The sequence below is a fragment of the Dermacentor andersoni genome, chromosome 3, assembly GCF_023375885.2.
Source record: "Dermacentor andersoni chromosome 3, qqDerAnde1_hic_scaffold, whole genome shotgun sequence".
NCBI lineage: Eukaryota > Metazoa > Arthropoda > Arachnida > Ixodida > Ixodidae > Dermacentor > Dermacentor andersoni.
The window spans coordinates 237,634,747-237,651,141 of record NC_092816.1 but is presented as its reverse complement, the minus strand read 5'-3'; the positions used below and the strand labels follow the sequence as shown (position 1 = coordinate 237,651,141).

The 16,395-nt window shown below is 49.0% G+C and overlaps 1 protein-coding gene and 1 pseudogene across 13 annotated transcripts in view; one reads left to right on the top strand and one right to left on the bottom strand.

Annotated features, from left to right (window-relative positions):
- Nucleotides 1-16,395, top strand: part of LOC126536996 (uncharacterized) — a 615,291-nt gene that overhangs the window by 295,416 nt on the left and 303,480 nt on the right. The window lies entirely within an intron of this gene.
- Nucleotides 1,195-4,754, bottom strand: LOC126537050 (uncharacterized; annotated as a pseudogene).

Sequence of the window (16,395 nt, the reverse complement as noted above, 5' to 3'; positions counted from 1 at the left end):
TGAAATGTGCAATTTATGATATTGATCTTAAGCGTTGTCCAGCAGATCGTTTTTAGTCCGCCAACACGAACGATTTCAATGGAACGCCGATACCGTGGTTATCGCAAACAGCGCTGGGCAAGAACGGTTTACCCTCACAAACAGAGACGCAGCGTCTCGATGGCGTCTGACAAGCTGAGAGTCAGTGCAGTGCACAGCCGTGAACCGGTGCAAGTTAATGGCAGCTTCGCGTTGTTCTGATTTTCACGGAACGCAACCAACAAAGATTATTCCATTCTCGGCGGGGGTAGCAAGAAAGTACATGGTACAGCCCTCTCGCTACGCGTTTCTTGAGGGGGCATGCTTTTCGCATTGTTCGCGTCTAGCCGCCTCATATAGAGCCGCAAACTGGTTTTTTTAGCGAACCTCATCGCCCTCACAAGTCTGTTACTCCAGGCTTCACTTGAAAACGTGACTCACCTGTCTCACCGCCGCAGCCGACGTTCACGAAACCTTCCCGCTGGCACGCCGCTGGTAAACGAATCCTTGATTTTTTCGCGATGGACGAATGGTGATTGGTGTTGATGGCAGTACGGATGAAGAACAAAAAGCACGGTAGGTGTCTTGGATAAATTCTCTTTTTATAAGAAACACGCCAAATTTGGGCGTATAATTATTATTTTGTAAAACGATTGAGCAGAATTTATTACATTTTCTTTTTTTGCGCCTGCGTCCTCTGGCGTTTGGTGAGAGCACTTGTTCGTTACGTAGCCGTGACCAACGTTACTAGATCCTTTCAGTTGTCAAACTCCCCTTGCGGCGGCCGTCGATACACGGCCCCTTTTCGTTTCCACTCAACAGGTGGCGCGGCGGCTGCTGTTAGCCCGGCCGTGCTCGGCGCCCTACGCTGCGAAGCGCTGGCGATTGCTTAGCGAGTGGCGTTATTTTTGTTGAAATCGCCAAATATGCACAGCGCGTCATTAATCTATTTGCTGCTTATTTCGTACCCATTCCGAAGTTAAAAAAATGCCACGACTTAGCCAACTGAACAAGGAAAGCACTTGCGCCCAAAGCTGTGACGGACCACTCTTCACTGCGGCCGTCGTTTGCGTCTGCTAGAGCACGGCCGCTTTTTTTCCAGCGGCCGTGGCTAGTTACTAGCAACTAAAAGAGAAAGAAATAAGACAAGATCTTTGTTTTTCTCAACGAGTTCAAAAGCTTTTATTACAGGAGCCGCATACGGCTTATGAATTTACCGCGTGGCTTTACAAAAGACGAGCTTTTTTGTTTGCGATGGCTACTTTCTCTCGTGTTTCTAGGCGGCGGTTCGCATCTCTCGCATAGAAATGCATTCGCGTGGCAATGAAAAAGTTCAGTATTTGGCACGTGAACGCGCACATGCGCTCATCGCAACCCAGCCGAGCAAGACTGCACTTATCTAGTTCATCCAGGACTTTCCAAAATAGGTCACCGCAGAGACCTGCCTGATCAAGGGAAAATGATACGGAGTCATTTGCAATTCTTACGAACTGTAGCATCTTCATTGTTGGATGCTTGAGGCTCCCTTCCTTAAAGCTTCGATATGTTGTCAAGTATGCATCGGAACCAACGAGTGGGACAGTTGAGCTGATGTCCTGCAGGCATAATTCACACTCTGTGTGCTTGCTCATTTTGTGTATGACATAGCCACATAAGTAGTATGTCACAGCATCGTCTACACCGCCTCTGAAATAGCTGTGTTCGGTGTCCATTCGCTCAAGAGAGCTTGAAGGTCCAGAAGTAATTGCTAGCAGCCTAGCCTCAATCTCATTTCTCAAACTAGCTCTGTTCAAGCGATGGACCGCTCGAGCAGTGTTCAATGCCTCTTCCACTCTGACAAGTACAGCATTTGGTTCGCCTTGTACACTTCCACGTAGTGCTGTTTTGATGGGTGTGTAGAGGCTCAGCAGACGAAATATCTGCGAGAAATTCATGACAGTTGGGTGCGACTCATCTCCTCCAAATGATCGTGCAAGACCAAAATGCCGCTGAAAGAAAAAATATACGCATTAAAGTGGATATGTAAAACATCCATAAATTATATATTAAAAGGGAAACCAGGTCATTGTGGTAGGTACATCCAAGGGGTCTTGGTTGAGCTTGGCAATGAGCACATAAAGCGCTCCCTTGTTGAACAGATAATTGATAATATCCAGCGTAGACAACAATGTGACGCGTAGGGACTCCGTCGTTAGTTGCGACGCGAATAGCTTTGTACCTTTCTCAACTGCATTTTGCTCAGTCACATTTAAGACTTCTAGAAACTGCTTCATGATCTGGAAAGAAAACGTTTCAACAGTTCACGATAATGAGAAGCGAAACGACGGCATATGTAAGATCAAGCTTAGGCTCCAGGATGAGATTTGGCCACCTGCCTGTATCTCTTTGGAATGACGCCTGATTCCCCTGCATGGAAGCTTGACGTTGAGTGCATCGAAAACATCGTTCAGCATTCTTGTGAATGTCTCAGTCCCTTCAGAGTCTTTCAAGGCGGGGACATTTGCTTCCCTGTACACACGCAATCCAATTGACGTTCCACGGCTAAAGAGCTGTGCAAAAAAGAGAGAGAGAGAGATCGCATTTTTTTAGTTTACGAACAGAAAGGCAACATACTTGGACAGCAACAAGTTATACCTGTGTAGCCAGCCTGACGCTCATTTTGCGCAGGTTGTCAGGGGAAACATGTGCTTCAGTGAGTTTTGGCACAACACGTACATGCTTCTTTTTTTCTGTTTCGTAAAGGGTCACATAATGCTGAAAGTTGATGCGAAGGTCGCCAGCCTGAAAATAATAAAAAGAAATTGTTAAACTGTACGGAAAATAAGGAGATTTTTTTCCCTTACCATTCCGTATGTGTGCTTCCTCAGGTTGTTTCGTATGCACTTCACAATATGTGGAACATCACAAATGAGGTAAATATTTTGTGACGGTTCCCAGGGATGCTCAATGAAGTGGCATGTCGCATCCATTTTTCCTGACACTCCAAGCTGGCCCCACATAGATCTGTTGTTGCCAGCTCCATCACTGATCACAGCCAGCACTGACGCATTGTTTTTGTGCAGTTCTAGGATGCTGCTCATTACCAGTTCTGCAAGAACATTCCCAGGAGCCGCTCCTTTTGTAGCAAAGCTTGCTATTGGCTGCACCCAGTCTTCGAACAGTGGCACAAACATCAGTACCAATGCATGATCAGCAAGGTGGTTTGCATTTGGTGCCATGACTTCACCATAGTCTATAAAGCCATCCATTCTGCATGACGCCTTATTGAAGGAGACACCTCGCTTCAACTTTATCTCGTCAAGGAGCAATACTCCTAGCCGTGTCAAGTGACTTTTGTTGCTGAAATGGCTTCTGACACTGTTCAATGCAACTTGGTTGAATCCATACTTGCATGGTATTCCTGCTATTATTTGGCGAAGGCGAGCCTTTGATGGCAGTGGTAGCAGCTGCATATCACCAAGTAAAGTGTAGGCCTTCGGGCTTGAGATTTGCAGTAACAAACATGTCATAAGCCATTCATCATCATATCGCCTCCCATTTTTTGACTTGGCTTTTGCAGCCATGAAAGCTGTTTTAAAAGCTAGTTGCTGCCTGGCCGGAAGAATATGAAGAGAGCAGTCAATTGTCTCTTCTGTAATTGCACTAAGCTTCCTCTTCATCAGAACGACTTCTTCCTTCAGTTTTTCTCGCCTTGAGGTTGCACGAATTGCTTTGCGACGCAGTAACTTCAAGCGAGCAGCCTGCTTTTTCTTGCTATCTTTTTGCTGTTTCGTCCGCTGCAAGAAAAGCTTCTCGAGAGTCCGGCACTGAGCACATGTAGCATTGACACTCAATACCGTGCATGTGTTGCGCCTCCACGTTTCACCCTGCTTTGTTGCCACCACTGACGAAGAGATTTTTGGGTACTTCTTTGCAGGACAGCCCTTACACAGCTTCAGCTGTTCCACATATAGCACGAGGCATGTGAAGTCTTCCATACACTTGAACTCAGTGGTCTGCTTCCCGGCATACACACTGCGTGGCACAACTCGACCATCTGCGCTGACAATTAAATTAAGGCTGTCTGACAACACCACAGACATTTCTACATGCGGGATATTCTTTCTTATCCCGAGCTCGTACAAAACGACCGTTGCCTTAACAACGTCAAGGGACCAACCTCGAATTTTTCGTCCCTCTTTCGCCATGCGACTGAGCACATGAAACACATTCTCCGCCGGCATGCTGTCATCGGTAGGCAAGCTCGCTTCGTCGTCGGCAGCTCTGACAGCAGCATCCACGCACTCACCTTGTTTCTTATGCCGCTTTTGTTGTGCTGGTGATCGTCTGGGAGCTGGTGCTCTGCGCTTCCGTGTGGGTTTCGAGAGGTAACTTGGGCAGTTCGGAAACAGGCGAGGCACGGCGTCATCTTTCAGCGTCCATTTGTCGCGCGGTATGACCACAATATCACCACAAATGTTGTGTTCGAAGACCTTCAAAATCTCATCATTGATGAAGTGGAGGTCGCAGACGGAACACGAGCTTGAAAGCTTCTTGTCCAGCCGTGGTATAGCGCGCTCCCACTGTTGAAGGCGCTCAGCATTGCGGGGTGCCTTGAAAAAATGTCTCTTGTCCACGGATCGCGTGGAGTCGTAGCCGCTCTTACAGCCTGGAACGAAGCAGCGTGGCATAGTGCATACGATTGGCAGCGCGATGCACAAAACATTAAATACCGCGAGTGCGAGCGCAAACGTGAGCAAACGACAACTACACACAGCGGCCACCTGCGCAAAACGTGCTGCTACGCTGCGCCTTGCCGGGCTAACTCCGTCGTGCACGCCCTCTCGCGGCGCGCAACGGAAAGGGGCCAGGCGCCGCTCAGCAGTTTGAGGACTGAAAGAATTTAAGAGCGTTGGCCGTGACGTAGTTCCTGAGGCCAGATTTCTCGGAGTGTCCGCTCTTAGTCTTTTCCTTTCTCTATGCTGCAACCCGTGAGGGAGCACGGCGAAGCGTCGGCAGGGGAGAGGGAGTCCGGGCCGCGACGCGCCTCACACCGGACCCCGCACAGCCCCAATGCACGCGTGGCGCACCACCTGTCGGGGCAGCGCCGTGCATTGAGAGGAGAGGGTCTTCTGTGTTTGCCGCAAGATGGCTCTGCGTGTGCGGAAAACGCGGAAGAAATGTAGTGGAAACGCACTTCGCTACTCGTGTAACTGCGACTTCTGTAAGTTACATGGTCATAATTACCGATATACGCCGCAGTATAACTTTCTACGGCTCGTTTCTAGGGCAACACCGCATTCACTAGAGGCGCTTTTGTACCGTTTTGAAGCATCGAGCTCGTGGTTGAGTGGTAGCGTCTCCGTCTCACACTCTAGAGACCCTGGTTGGATTCCCACCCAGCCCATCTTACAAGTTGTTTTTTATTCATGAAGTGGCTCACGGCCAACGCCGACGACATCGGCTTTTCTGCGACACGAGCTCCTTAACGCTGTCGCGTTAAAAGACCATGTCACGGTCGTGACATGATCTCATGTCGTGACAGCTCGCATGTCGTTGCGCGGTACGGTCACCGAGGCAGAGGTGGCACGCTTGCTGCGGTTGGAACCGGCCCACGGCTGCGCTACCGTTTGCAGCGCTTGCCTATGTTGAGGACACCGCTGCGATGCAACTCGCGAGGACCGCGACCCAAGGTTGACCCACGCAGGCGGCACATCGGTCGGCCTCGACCGGGAACGACCCTCAGCAACTGCGCCCTGGCAGGAGCCGCTCAGGAGTCCCTCGTCCTTGCTCCCGGAACAGGCCTCCGCACGTGGCCCCTGGTCGCTCGGCCGCATCAGGAACAACGGCACTCGATCTGCTGTAGTTGTTGTAGCCTGTCACATTTGTGTAGCTCTTACCCACGATGCGGGATTAGCCAAGAAATTGGTCGATTATGCCAAATTAATACGGAGAATGAATTTCCTAATATCTGTGGAATTAGCATTGAATAGCGTAGAATTCCCTGTTAAAATCAAGTCAGGAAGGTCAAATGAGTAATAAAAGTAAAAAAAAAAAAGAATTGAGCAGGACATTCGTTTAAATTCTGAGTAGAAAGCGGCGTTCGATCTAGCTCTGCGCTCGGGAATTGCGTTCCGCGGTTCTGGCTTCTTTGGGGACTTAGGTCAAGTATCGTGTGTTATTTTTTTTTTTTTTGCTCAGATTGTAATTCCACATTACCTTTTTATTTTTATTTTTTCTGATTTTTTTGTGTTAGCTTTGCTTGTTGTTTGTAGCATCACCTGGCTACGGGGCTTCCCCGTGGTGAGCCTCGGTAGCTCTTCAGGAGCTGCCGCTTGAGCTTTTTCTTTGCAATGGAGCCGGCACTGTTCATGTGGCCCTGGTGCCCACCGGCGGCGGTACGATCAATATGATACACCCAAAAACTATTCAGGGCAAATTGCAGAAGGCCTCACCCAACTTCCGACAGATCACAGAGGTCCGTCAGTTTAGCAGAGGTGGTTTACTATGCGGCTCACCCGACCACACCTGTGTCAAAGAACTGCTGAATTGTTCCACATTCGCTTCCCACCTGGTGAGCTGTTTCGTACCGCCACATCTCGCATGCTCTAGAGGCATTGTACGAGGGGTGGACGTCACTTCAACCCCTGAAGAGATTTTAGAAATGTTCTCGGTGGCTGGAGTCATCTCCGTTTACCGGTGCAGTCGAGTGATTGACAATAAGAAGATACCAACAGAGTCAGTCAGTTGCATGTGCTGGGACGATGCGGCCAACAGAAATTAAGGTCTGTCCCCTAATTTACAAGGTAGAAGCTGTAGCTTCACGCATTCTACAATGTAACAAATGTTGGCGATTCAGTCGCAGCGTCAGGGGCTGCAGATCTGCACCCCGCTGCTGTGCTTGTGGAGACAGCCACAATTTTAGTGATTGTTCCTCCAAGGAAGAAAAATGTTGTCTCTCTGGTGGTGGTCATCCCGCCAACTACTCGAATTGTCCTGCAAGATCACAGGAAATGCAAATTATAGATGTAATTGAAAGGAGACGTTGCTCACGCCGTGATGCTGTTGTTGAGGTCCAGGGGAGGTCTAAGGGAGCCCGTCAGCAAATGGTTGCAGACTCATCTCTTCCGATTCTATTGCGACAGCGGTCGAAAAGGCGTTGTCAAAAGCTATGGAACAATTAACGTCTAACCTGTCGGAGACTCTAGCTCAAGTGTTGACATCGCAAATTATTCAGGCTTTCATTCCTTTAGCGAGTTCTAATGGTAGCTCGCAGATTATTACACAGACCCTAACATCAAGTGCTGAACAACTAATGGATCCTTTATGGGTTATTGTACAAGACGCAGACAATGCGAGGCCGTCAACTTCAACTCAGCAGACCGAAAACGGGTTCTTCTCTGGATCAGTGTCAGAAAACAACCAGGATTTAGAAATGGACCTCCCGACGCTTAAACGCACAAGATCACCTAACGATAATTCATCGATTTCTGTCCCGCACTCAAAAACCAAAAAGTTTGTGAAAGATAATCTTTCCAAATCAGATTCTAATACTAACTCTTCGGACTCTGACCCTCAATCAAAACCCACTAAGTGCGGTAAAGACAGTCTTTCGAAGAAAGATTTTTTAAAAGACAGTATTTTAGAGCAAGCGGTTTCTAAAGTAGGCAGTAATACATCATAGGTTATTTAAATGTATTACAGTGGAACTGCCGTTCCATTATTTCTACAGCTACCGATTTAATATATGTTTGTTCGCAGCTTTCTCCCGACATTATTCTTTTGCAGGAAACTTGGCTCTCCAATGGAGAAGATTTTCATATAAAAAATTATCGTTTATTTCGGTTGGACCGTCCATCGAGAGGCGGATGACTTGTTTTCTTGATAACAACTAAAATATGCCACAAAGTAAAAATTTCCTACCGGTATATGTCTACGGAGTGTGAGATATTAGCAATGGATGTAACTATTCCTGGTTGTTCCCCATTTTCGTGAGTTAATACATATCTTCCCACAGGCGTGCATGATACTCGTTTCCTCGATACCGTTGTCAAATCTTGTAGGAGAGAAATTGTGATAGCCGGAGACTTTAATTCACAGCATGTGTCTTGTGGTTTCAAAACCTCATGTGGAAAGTGGTTGTCGGACCGGACGATTAATCAAAATTTTTCTTCCTTAAACAAGAGGTCAGCTACCTTTATTCAGGGTCTTTCTAAATCGGCACTGGATCTAACGTTTGCTACTTCAGGAATTTCCGTAACTTCCTGGTCTACTGTCGACTCAGCCTCAAATAGTGACCATCTACCTATTAGGTTTGATATTGTCTGCCCTTTTATTCTCCTGGAGTCTCGGACGCGCACTTTTGTCAATTACCAGAAGCTTCAGAGTATCTTGAAAACGGTCCTCAATTCACAGAAAACAGTACCCAATGACATCAAAGCCATGAGGCTTCGTGCTGTAGTAAAAAGTTCCTTTAAAAAGTCCCAATTTAATGTTAACATAAGCAAAAGTACTACTTCTCCTTGGTGGAATTCGGATTGCAGGCGGGATTATATAACACGAGAAGCCGCGTGAAAGAAATTACTTTACGATGAGTGTCCCAGTAACTGGAGTGATTATAAATTCGCAGCTGCTGCGCTCAAGAGAGCAGCATCGAATGCCAAACAAGAGTATGAAGAAAAGCATAATGAATTCCTCTCTAAGCCCAGCAACAAAGAAGCTCTGTTCAGATTCCTTCGATATAGAAAATTCATACCGACACCAGCGAATACTGAATCTATAATTCTTTCACCACGTGAGTTATCTGCTTCTTTAGAATTCTTAGAAAAGGGCTTAGCGCAATGCTTTACATCACGTTTGCCGAATGGGCCACTAAGGCCTCCCATCGCCGATGACTTTGTGGAAGTCACAGTGTCAGACCTCTCTAATCTCCTTAGATCTCTGCCGGCCTCAGCTCCAGGTCCTGACGGCATTTCCAATGCCATGCTAAAAATGTTGTTTGAAATGTCTTCTGATGACATTCTGAACACAGTGAATTATTCTCTAAAAAATGCTTGGATTCCACCAGAATGGAGGACAGCCAAAATTATTCCGCTGCTGAAAAAACAAAAAGCTGTCTACAACCTTGACAACATTAGGCCTATCTCTCTTACGTCAAATATGGTAAAAATAATTGAAATAGTTTTATATGACCGTATGATGGATCATATACATGAAAATTCGTTACTGAGCCCAAGTCAAATAGGTTTCCGGCCCGGTCTCTCCATTTGATGTGCGCATGTATATTTGGAAATCCGCATCCAACTTGCTCAGCATAGAAAAGAAAGTGCTTTAGTGACTCTTGGCGTAGCAAAAGCTTATGACAGCGTTGAGTACTCTCTACTGCTGGACAGATTACAGTCCTACAATTTTCCGAGATATAAAACGGCATTCATTTTTGAATTTCTAAGAAACAGAAAATTTAATTGTTTTTAAAACGGCTTTTCTTCAAGAAAGTTCGATCAGACAAGAGGGGTGCCCCAGAGGGCTGTTCTGTCTCATATACTATTTAACCTATCGATGAGTTCAGTACCACTGCACCAGGATGTGAATCTGTATTTCTATGCAGATGACATTGCATTTTTCGCGACAGCTAGAGACATCAATTCCCTTCACCTGTCTTTGCAAACGTACCTCTGTACTCTACAGACGTGCCTTCACAATCTGCACCTGTCACTAAACGTAAACAAAAGTGCAGTCCTTGTTTTTCCGCTTTCCGGGAGGTTACAGTTATCATTAGTATATGAACAGAGAACCATTCTTCAGGAAGAGTCGCTTAAATACTTGGGTATCATATACGACGGTCACAACGTGCGCGATATCCTGCGTTGTTTACCGGATGTTTTTCCGAAGTAAAGGATACTCGTGAGTCAGCGTTCCTCTAGTCTTAAATTGTCCCTTGTGGTTCGCGCTGTTCACTTTCATGTATATACGTACCAGCTTACCCACATTGCTACTCTACAACAGAAGAGATGGGAAATATGCGAGATTGCGATAGGTGTAGTAAAACCTGGTTAGCTAGCAGGCTAGGTGACTATTTGAAGCCACCCCGTTTGGATGGTGATGTATATTGTCACGAAAAGACAATTGAAGATGTACCCGGCGTCGGCGAGACAGACAGTTGTACAAGATGGGATGGCATACACAAAACTCAAGCTGGCGTCCTCAGCCTCTGCTTCGTCTTCTTCAGCGCCCACCTCTTGCCGAGCGCGCGTTCAAGTCACTTCTTTTTCAGCGCTGGCGCGTGACAACTAGCGGCATTATCCCCGCGCCAAAACAAAAGCATCGACCCGATGCTTACTAAACTACGATGCTTACTAAAAGAAAGTGGAAGTGTGGTAGTCGTATGAGTTCAGTTGGCGCCGCCTTAACGCGCGAAATACGGTTTGAGACGAACAACATGCACTATCTCTGAGTGGTGCTGTCGACGCCGAGGCGACGCGACACCGTCGGGAATGACCTCATAGTTCACTTCACTAACGCGGCGTATCACTTTGTACGGTCCAAAGTATCTACTCAGCAGCTTCTCAGACAACGCCTGGCGACGAATTGGAGTCCACACCCAGACTTGGTCACCTGGCTGGTATTCGACTTGCCGATGTCGAAGGTTGTAGCGTCGCGCGTCTGCACTCTGCTGCGTCGTGATGTGTATGCGCGCGAGTTTACGAGCTTCCTCGGCGTGTTGAGTAAGTGGCTCGGCGTCGGAAGTAAGTGATGCGTCGGTGTCGTGCGGGAGCATTGCGTCTAGCGTGGTCTGAACCTCGCGCCCGTAGACAAGACGGAACGGTGTGAATCGTGTTGTTTCCTGAATGGCGGTGTTGTACGCGAATGTAACGTACGGAAGGACTTGATCCCATGTTTTATGGTGGACGTCTACATACATAGACAGCATGTCAGCAATGGTTTTGTTTAGCCGTTCCGTCAGTCCGTTGGTCTGCGGATGATAGGCAGTGGCCTTGCGATGTTGCGTGCAGCTCAGCTCGAATATGTCCTCTATCAGTTGGGCCGTAAAGGCAGTTCCTCTGTCGGTGATGACATGTGATGGGGCACCATGTCTTAGGACTATCTGATCGATAAAGAACTGGGCAACTTCGTAGGCGGCGGCACGTTGTACAGCTTTCGTCTCGGCGTAGCGTGTTAGATAGTCTGTGGCGACTATAATCCACTTGTTTCCACTGGCTGACAAGGGAACGGGTCCCAGAAGACCCATACCGATTTGATCAAACGGCGCGCTAGGTGGTGCGATGGGTTGCAGTAACCCCCCGGGCTTCAAAGACGGCGATTTCCTGCGTTGACACTCACGGCAGCTTTGCACGTAACGCTTCACCGTGGGAGAAAGTCGGGGCCAGTAGTACGTCTGGCGTACTCTTGCAAGAGTGCGTGAAAATTCCAAGTGTCCAGACGTGGGCTCATCATGGCAGGCTAGGAGAATGTCATCACGGAGGGTGGCAGGTACGACCAATAGATACTCTTTGTCGCTGGCACTCGAGTTTTTCTTGTAGAGGACACCCTTTCGGAGGCAGAAGGTCGAGAGACTGCGACAAAGGTGTCGTGGAATTGTAACATTCTTGCCTTCTAGGTGATCGATGAGAGGGCGTATTTCGGTGTCCTCGCGCTGTCGTGCGATCAGGTCAGATGCGGTGAGGGCCCCAAGGAATGCGCAGTCTTCGTCCATGTCCTTATCGCAAGTTTTGACGGGAGCGCGCGACAATCCGTCAGCATCTTCGTGTTTGGGGCCCGATTTGTATACGATGGTAACATCGAACTTCTGCAGACGGAGACTCCATCGAGCAAGTCGCCCGGACGGATCTCGTAGGTTGGCTAGCCAACACAAGGAATGGTGGTCTGTCACCACGTTGAAAGGGCGGCCGTAGAGATAAGGCCGAAATTTCATGATGGCCCACACAACCGCTAGACACTGTTTCTCGGAAGTGGAGTAGTTAATTTCGGCACGTGAAAGGGTGCGACTGGCGTAAGCGATCACTCGCTCGACGCCTTCCTGGTGTTGAACGAGAACAGCGCCAAGACCGATGTTGCTTGCGTCGGTATGCACCTCGGTGTCAGCGTCCTCGTCAAAGTGAGCGAGAACTGGTGATTCCTGCAGGCGCTGCCGTAACTCGGTGAAAGCTGCGTCCTGCTCATCCGTCCAAACGAAGGGTGTGTCTTCTCGCGTGAGGCGTATGAGTGGTTCGGCAATCCGGGAGAAATTTGCGATGAAGCGACGATAGTACGCATACAGACCGAGAAAGCGGCGTACTGCTTTCTTGTCACGAGGAGTCGGAAAAGCAGCAACAGCAGATGTTTTGTCTGGGTCAGGCTGGACACCGTCGGCGTTCACGACATGACCGAGAAACTTCAACTCTTCGTAACCGAAGTGACACTTTTCTGGCTTTAGTGTGAGATTAGCGGAGCGGAGCGCCTCAAGTACCGCCTCTAAACGCTTCAGATGTTCTTCGAAGGTCGCCGCAAACACGACGACGTCATCTAACAACAACTGTGCCACTTCAGACCTGTAAGAACAGTGTCCATCATTCTCTGGAATGTGGCCGGTGCAGAACACAGGCCGAATGAAAGTACTTTAAATTCGTACAGTCCATCCGGGGTAACAAAGGCAGTTTTTTCGCGATCTCGTTCGTCAACTTCGATTTGCCAATATCCACTCTTCAAATCTATTGATGAAAAATACTTGGTTTGCCGCAGCCGATCTAACGAATCATCGATCCGCGGAAGCGGATAAACGTCTTTTTTTGTGACGTTATTCATCTTTCTATAGCCAACACAGAACCTAAGCGTTCCGTCTTTCTTTTTCACAAGGACCACCGGCGACGACCAAGGGCTTTGGGATGGTTGTATGACGTCATCGTCAAGCATTTCTTTCACTTGTGCATTAATAACGTTGCGCTCTTTCGCCGATACGCGATAAGGCAGTTGTCGTATGGGACGAGAATCGTCATACGTGATTATTCGGTGTCTCGTGATGGGCGTCTGGCGTACCTTAGAAGAAGATGCGAAGCACTCCTTGAACCGAAGTAGTAACTCACGCAGCGCTGTTTTGCTTTTCCTCCGAAAGGTCTGAATTGATGTCGATGTTGCTGAGTGTGTGAGCTGGGTTGTCCTTTGTCATAGACGCAAAGCATTCAGCAACGTCTGCTAAGGGCTCAGCAAAAGCGATAGTAGTACGACGAAACAGGTGCCGATGTTCCTGGCTGAAGTTCGTCACGAGGAGCGCAGAATGTCCACCTCGAAGCATAATGAGACTGCGGGCTGCACATACACCGTGAGTCAGCATAAGGGAGGAATTGCCCTCAGCAACAGCTTCGCCGTCACGCAGATCGTCACATACGATCGCTACCAGGACACTTGCGCGTGGTGGTAAAGTTACACTGTCGGCGTAAACCCGAAGCGCGTTACGTCGGCAATTTTCGCGGCTGTTCGCTGCTCTCTCTGTCGAAAAAGTCACTGTACGCTCCCGGAGGCCTATAATGACACCATACTCTCGCAGAAAGTCGACGCCCAAGATAAGGTCCCTAGAACAATCGCGGAGTATAAGGCAGCTGGCTGGAAACGTGGACCCACGAATTTGTACTCTGACCGTGCCCATGCCCAACGGTGTTACGATATGCCTGCCAGCAGTACGAATTTGCGTTCCAGACCAAGGCGTGATAACTTTTCTAAGTTCCGTCGCTAGTTTTCCGCACAAGATCGAGTAGTCGGCACCCGTATCCAATAACGCACTAACGTGGCGGCCGTCGAGCACAACAGGTATGTCTAGCGAGAGTCTGTCGCTGAGTTCGGCTGCTGTCGTCGCTGAATTGTGCTGAATAGAGCGTGCTTGCGTCGATGGGAGGTCTTCGGAAGGGCGATTATCAGCGGGCTCGCCGCCGAAGGTCGCTGTTCTTAGTTTTCCCGGCGAGGGCTTGGCGATCGTCCCTGCGCTGCCATTGGAGGGCTTCTAGGAGCTGGGGAAGATCGCCTGGGGGACGGCGAGCGCGACTGCCGCCGCGGGAACAGTGGCATACCCTGCTGGTTCAAGTACTCTTCAATCGCCCTAGGCCTTTCGCCATATCTGGGCCTTGGTGAATCCGCGGCGAAACCTTGCAGTCCAAGGCGGCGGTATGGGCATTCGCGGTATACGTGACCGGCTTCTCCACAGTGATAGCACAGAGGCCTTCTGTCTGGGGTACGCCAGACGTCAGATTTCCTTTCGAGCGGGCGCCGATCCTCCATACGTTGGATCGGTTGCACTGATGGGAGCGGCGGGACGTATGACACGGCGTAAGACGTGGCGGGGATGAAATGGGTCGGAGCGCGGACAGGGACTCGCCCCAAAACTTCCGCATACGACGGCCGCTGCAACTCTGCTGTCACAGGCGGCGCATTGCTGCTTGGGACGGGACCTTGGATCGCTTGCTGCACTTCGTTACTCACAAGGGCAGAAATGGAACCTAGCGTGGGCTGAGGCGGGCAGCTGAGCCGTTGAAGCTCCTCACGAACCACAGAGCGGATAAGGTCTCGGAGAACGTCCAGGTTTCCAAAGGCAACCGCGTCCGTCAGTGAAGCAGCATTCGCGTGTCTGTCATACGTAGCTGAGCGCTGGTCCGAAGGTGAAGTAGCGTTCATTTGCCTTTCATAGAAGGCTGAGCGATGGTGCAGCATCTTTTCCATCGTGGTGGCTTCGGTTAAGAATTCACCCACGGTCTTCGGCGGGCTTCGAACCAGGCCAGCTAATAGCTGTTCTTTAACTCCCCGCATTATATGGCGCAGCTTCTTTTCTTCTGACATGGTAGGGTCCACCCGACGAAAGAGGCGTGTCATATCCTCTACGTACGACGTCACGCTCTCATTCGGCAGATGAATGCGGGATTGGAGCGCCCGTTCGGCTCGTTCGCGGCGATCAGCATTGGTGTATGTCTCCAGCAAGGCACGGCGGAACTCGAGCCACGATTTCAGGAGCCCTTCTCGGTTCTCGTACCAAGTGCGAGCACCGTCCTCCAAGCTGAAGTACACGTTTCTCAGCTTCGCCGCGTCGCTCCATTCATTTATCTCAGCAACGCGCTCAAACTGGGCTAACCAGTCTTCAACATCCTCGAAGACATCCCCGTGGAACACTTTCGGCACTCTGAGATTCTGGAGCAGGTACTGAGTGGCCGTTGTGGCCGTACCTTGCATAATGGTCGATGGAGACGTCGATGTTCCTTCCATACTGGTCCGTGGGGGCGTCGATGTTGTTGCGGAGAGGTGATCAAGCTCCGGAGGTAATCCTCGGATTCTCCTGCTGGCCCGGTGAACAGGGGTGTCCACTAGTATAGGGCTGGTACTCCGGCTACCAGGAGGAGTTTGTGGCATCGGATGAACCGTACCCCGCACCTCCACCAGTTTTGTCACGAAAAGACAATTGAAGATGTACCCGGCGTCGGCGAGACAGACAGTTGTACAAGATGGGATGGCGTACACAAAACTCAAGCTGGCGTCCTCAGCCTCTGCTTCTTCTTCTTCAGCGCCCACCTCTTGCCGAGCGCGCTTTCAAGTCACTTCTTTTTCAGCGCTGGCGCGTGACAACTAGCGGCAATATAATGAAATAGTAAAAATAATAATAAACGACAGCAGATGTGTGCGACCTTCGAGAATTTCAGCCCGATTTCCAGCGAAGCTGTTTCTTTCAAATAGCTGCAGTAAAAGTTTCAGTTTCTTGTAATTATATCGCATAGTTTAAACAGCTGCCCATATATATATATATGACTGTTCCGTTCGAAAAGTTGCCCACATGTAATGCTTCGGAGGAATTGTTGTTGGGAATTTATAGAAAAGCCAGTAATTCATCAACAGACACGTTACTTTGCAATAACATATACTGTGGTGTCCTCCTTCCCTGCCCCCCCCCCCCCCCCCCCCCTCACTTCCGTTGTATTTGATATCGGTTGTGTTTGCAGTTCTCCCAGGTCAAGGGGATGAATTCTTTGTTCGCAAAACACATTCATAAAGTTCCGGTTCACTTGCATCTGTAATTTACAGCAAATGTCATAATTAGTCCCCTATCTTTGAAGTTCACCTACATATTGCCCATAACGCGCCCTTTATATTCGTCAAATTTAAACAATTAACAAAATTCCTGGTTTAGTTCAACGAGGGCATCGCTGAAAACAAGCCGGAACGTGTTATGGCGCCTGAAGATAAGCAAAGAAATAGGGCGCCTTAGTGATTATTCGCAACGGTACCAACCGGACCAGGAACGTAAAAATTTTGTCGCACATTGCAGTTACTATGTCCCCGCTCCCGTTTCCACAAAACATGAACCTGTTGTAAGCTACAATTATGACGGCACATTGGGAAGCATAACTGATGGCGGCCATATCACACGAT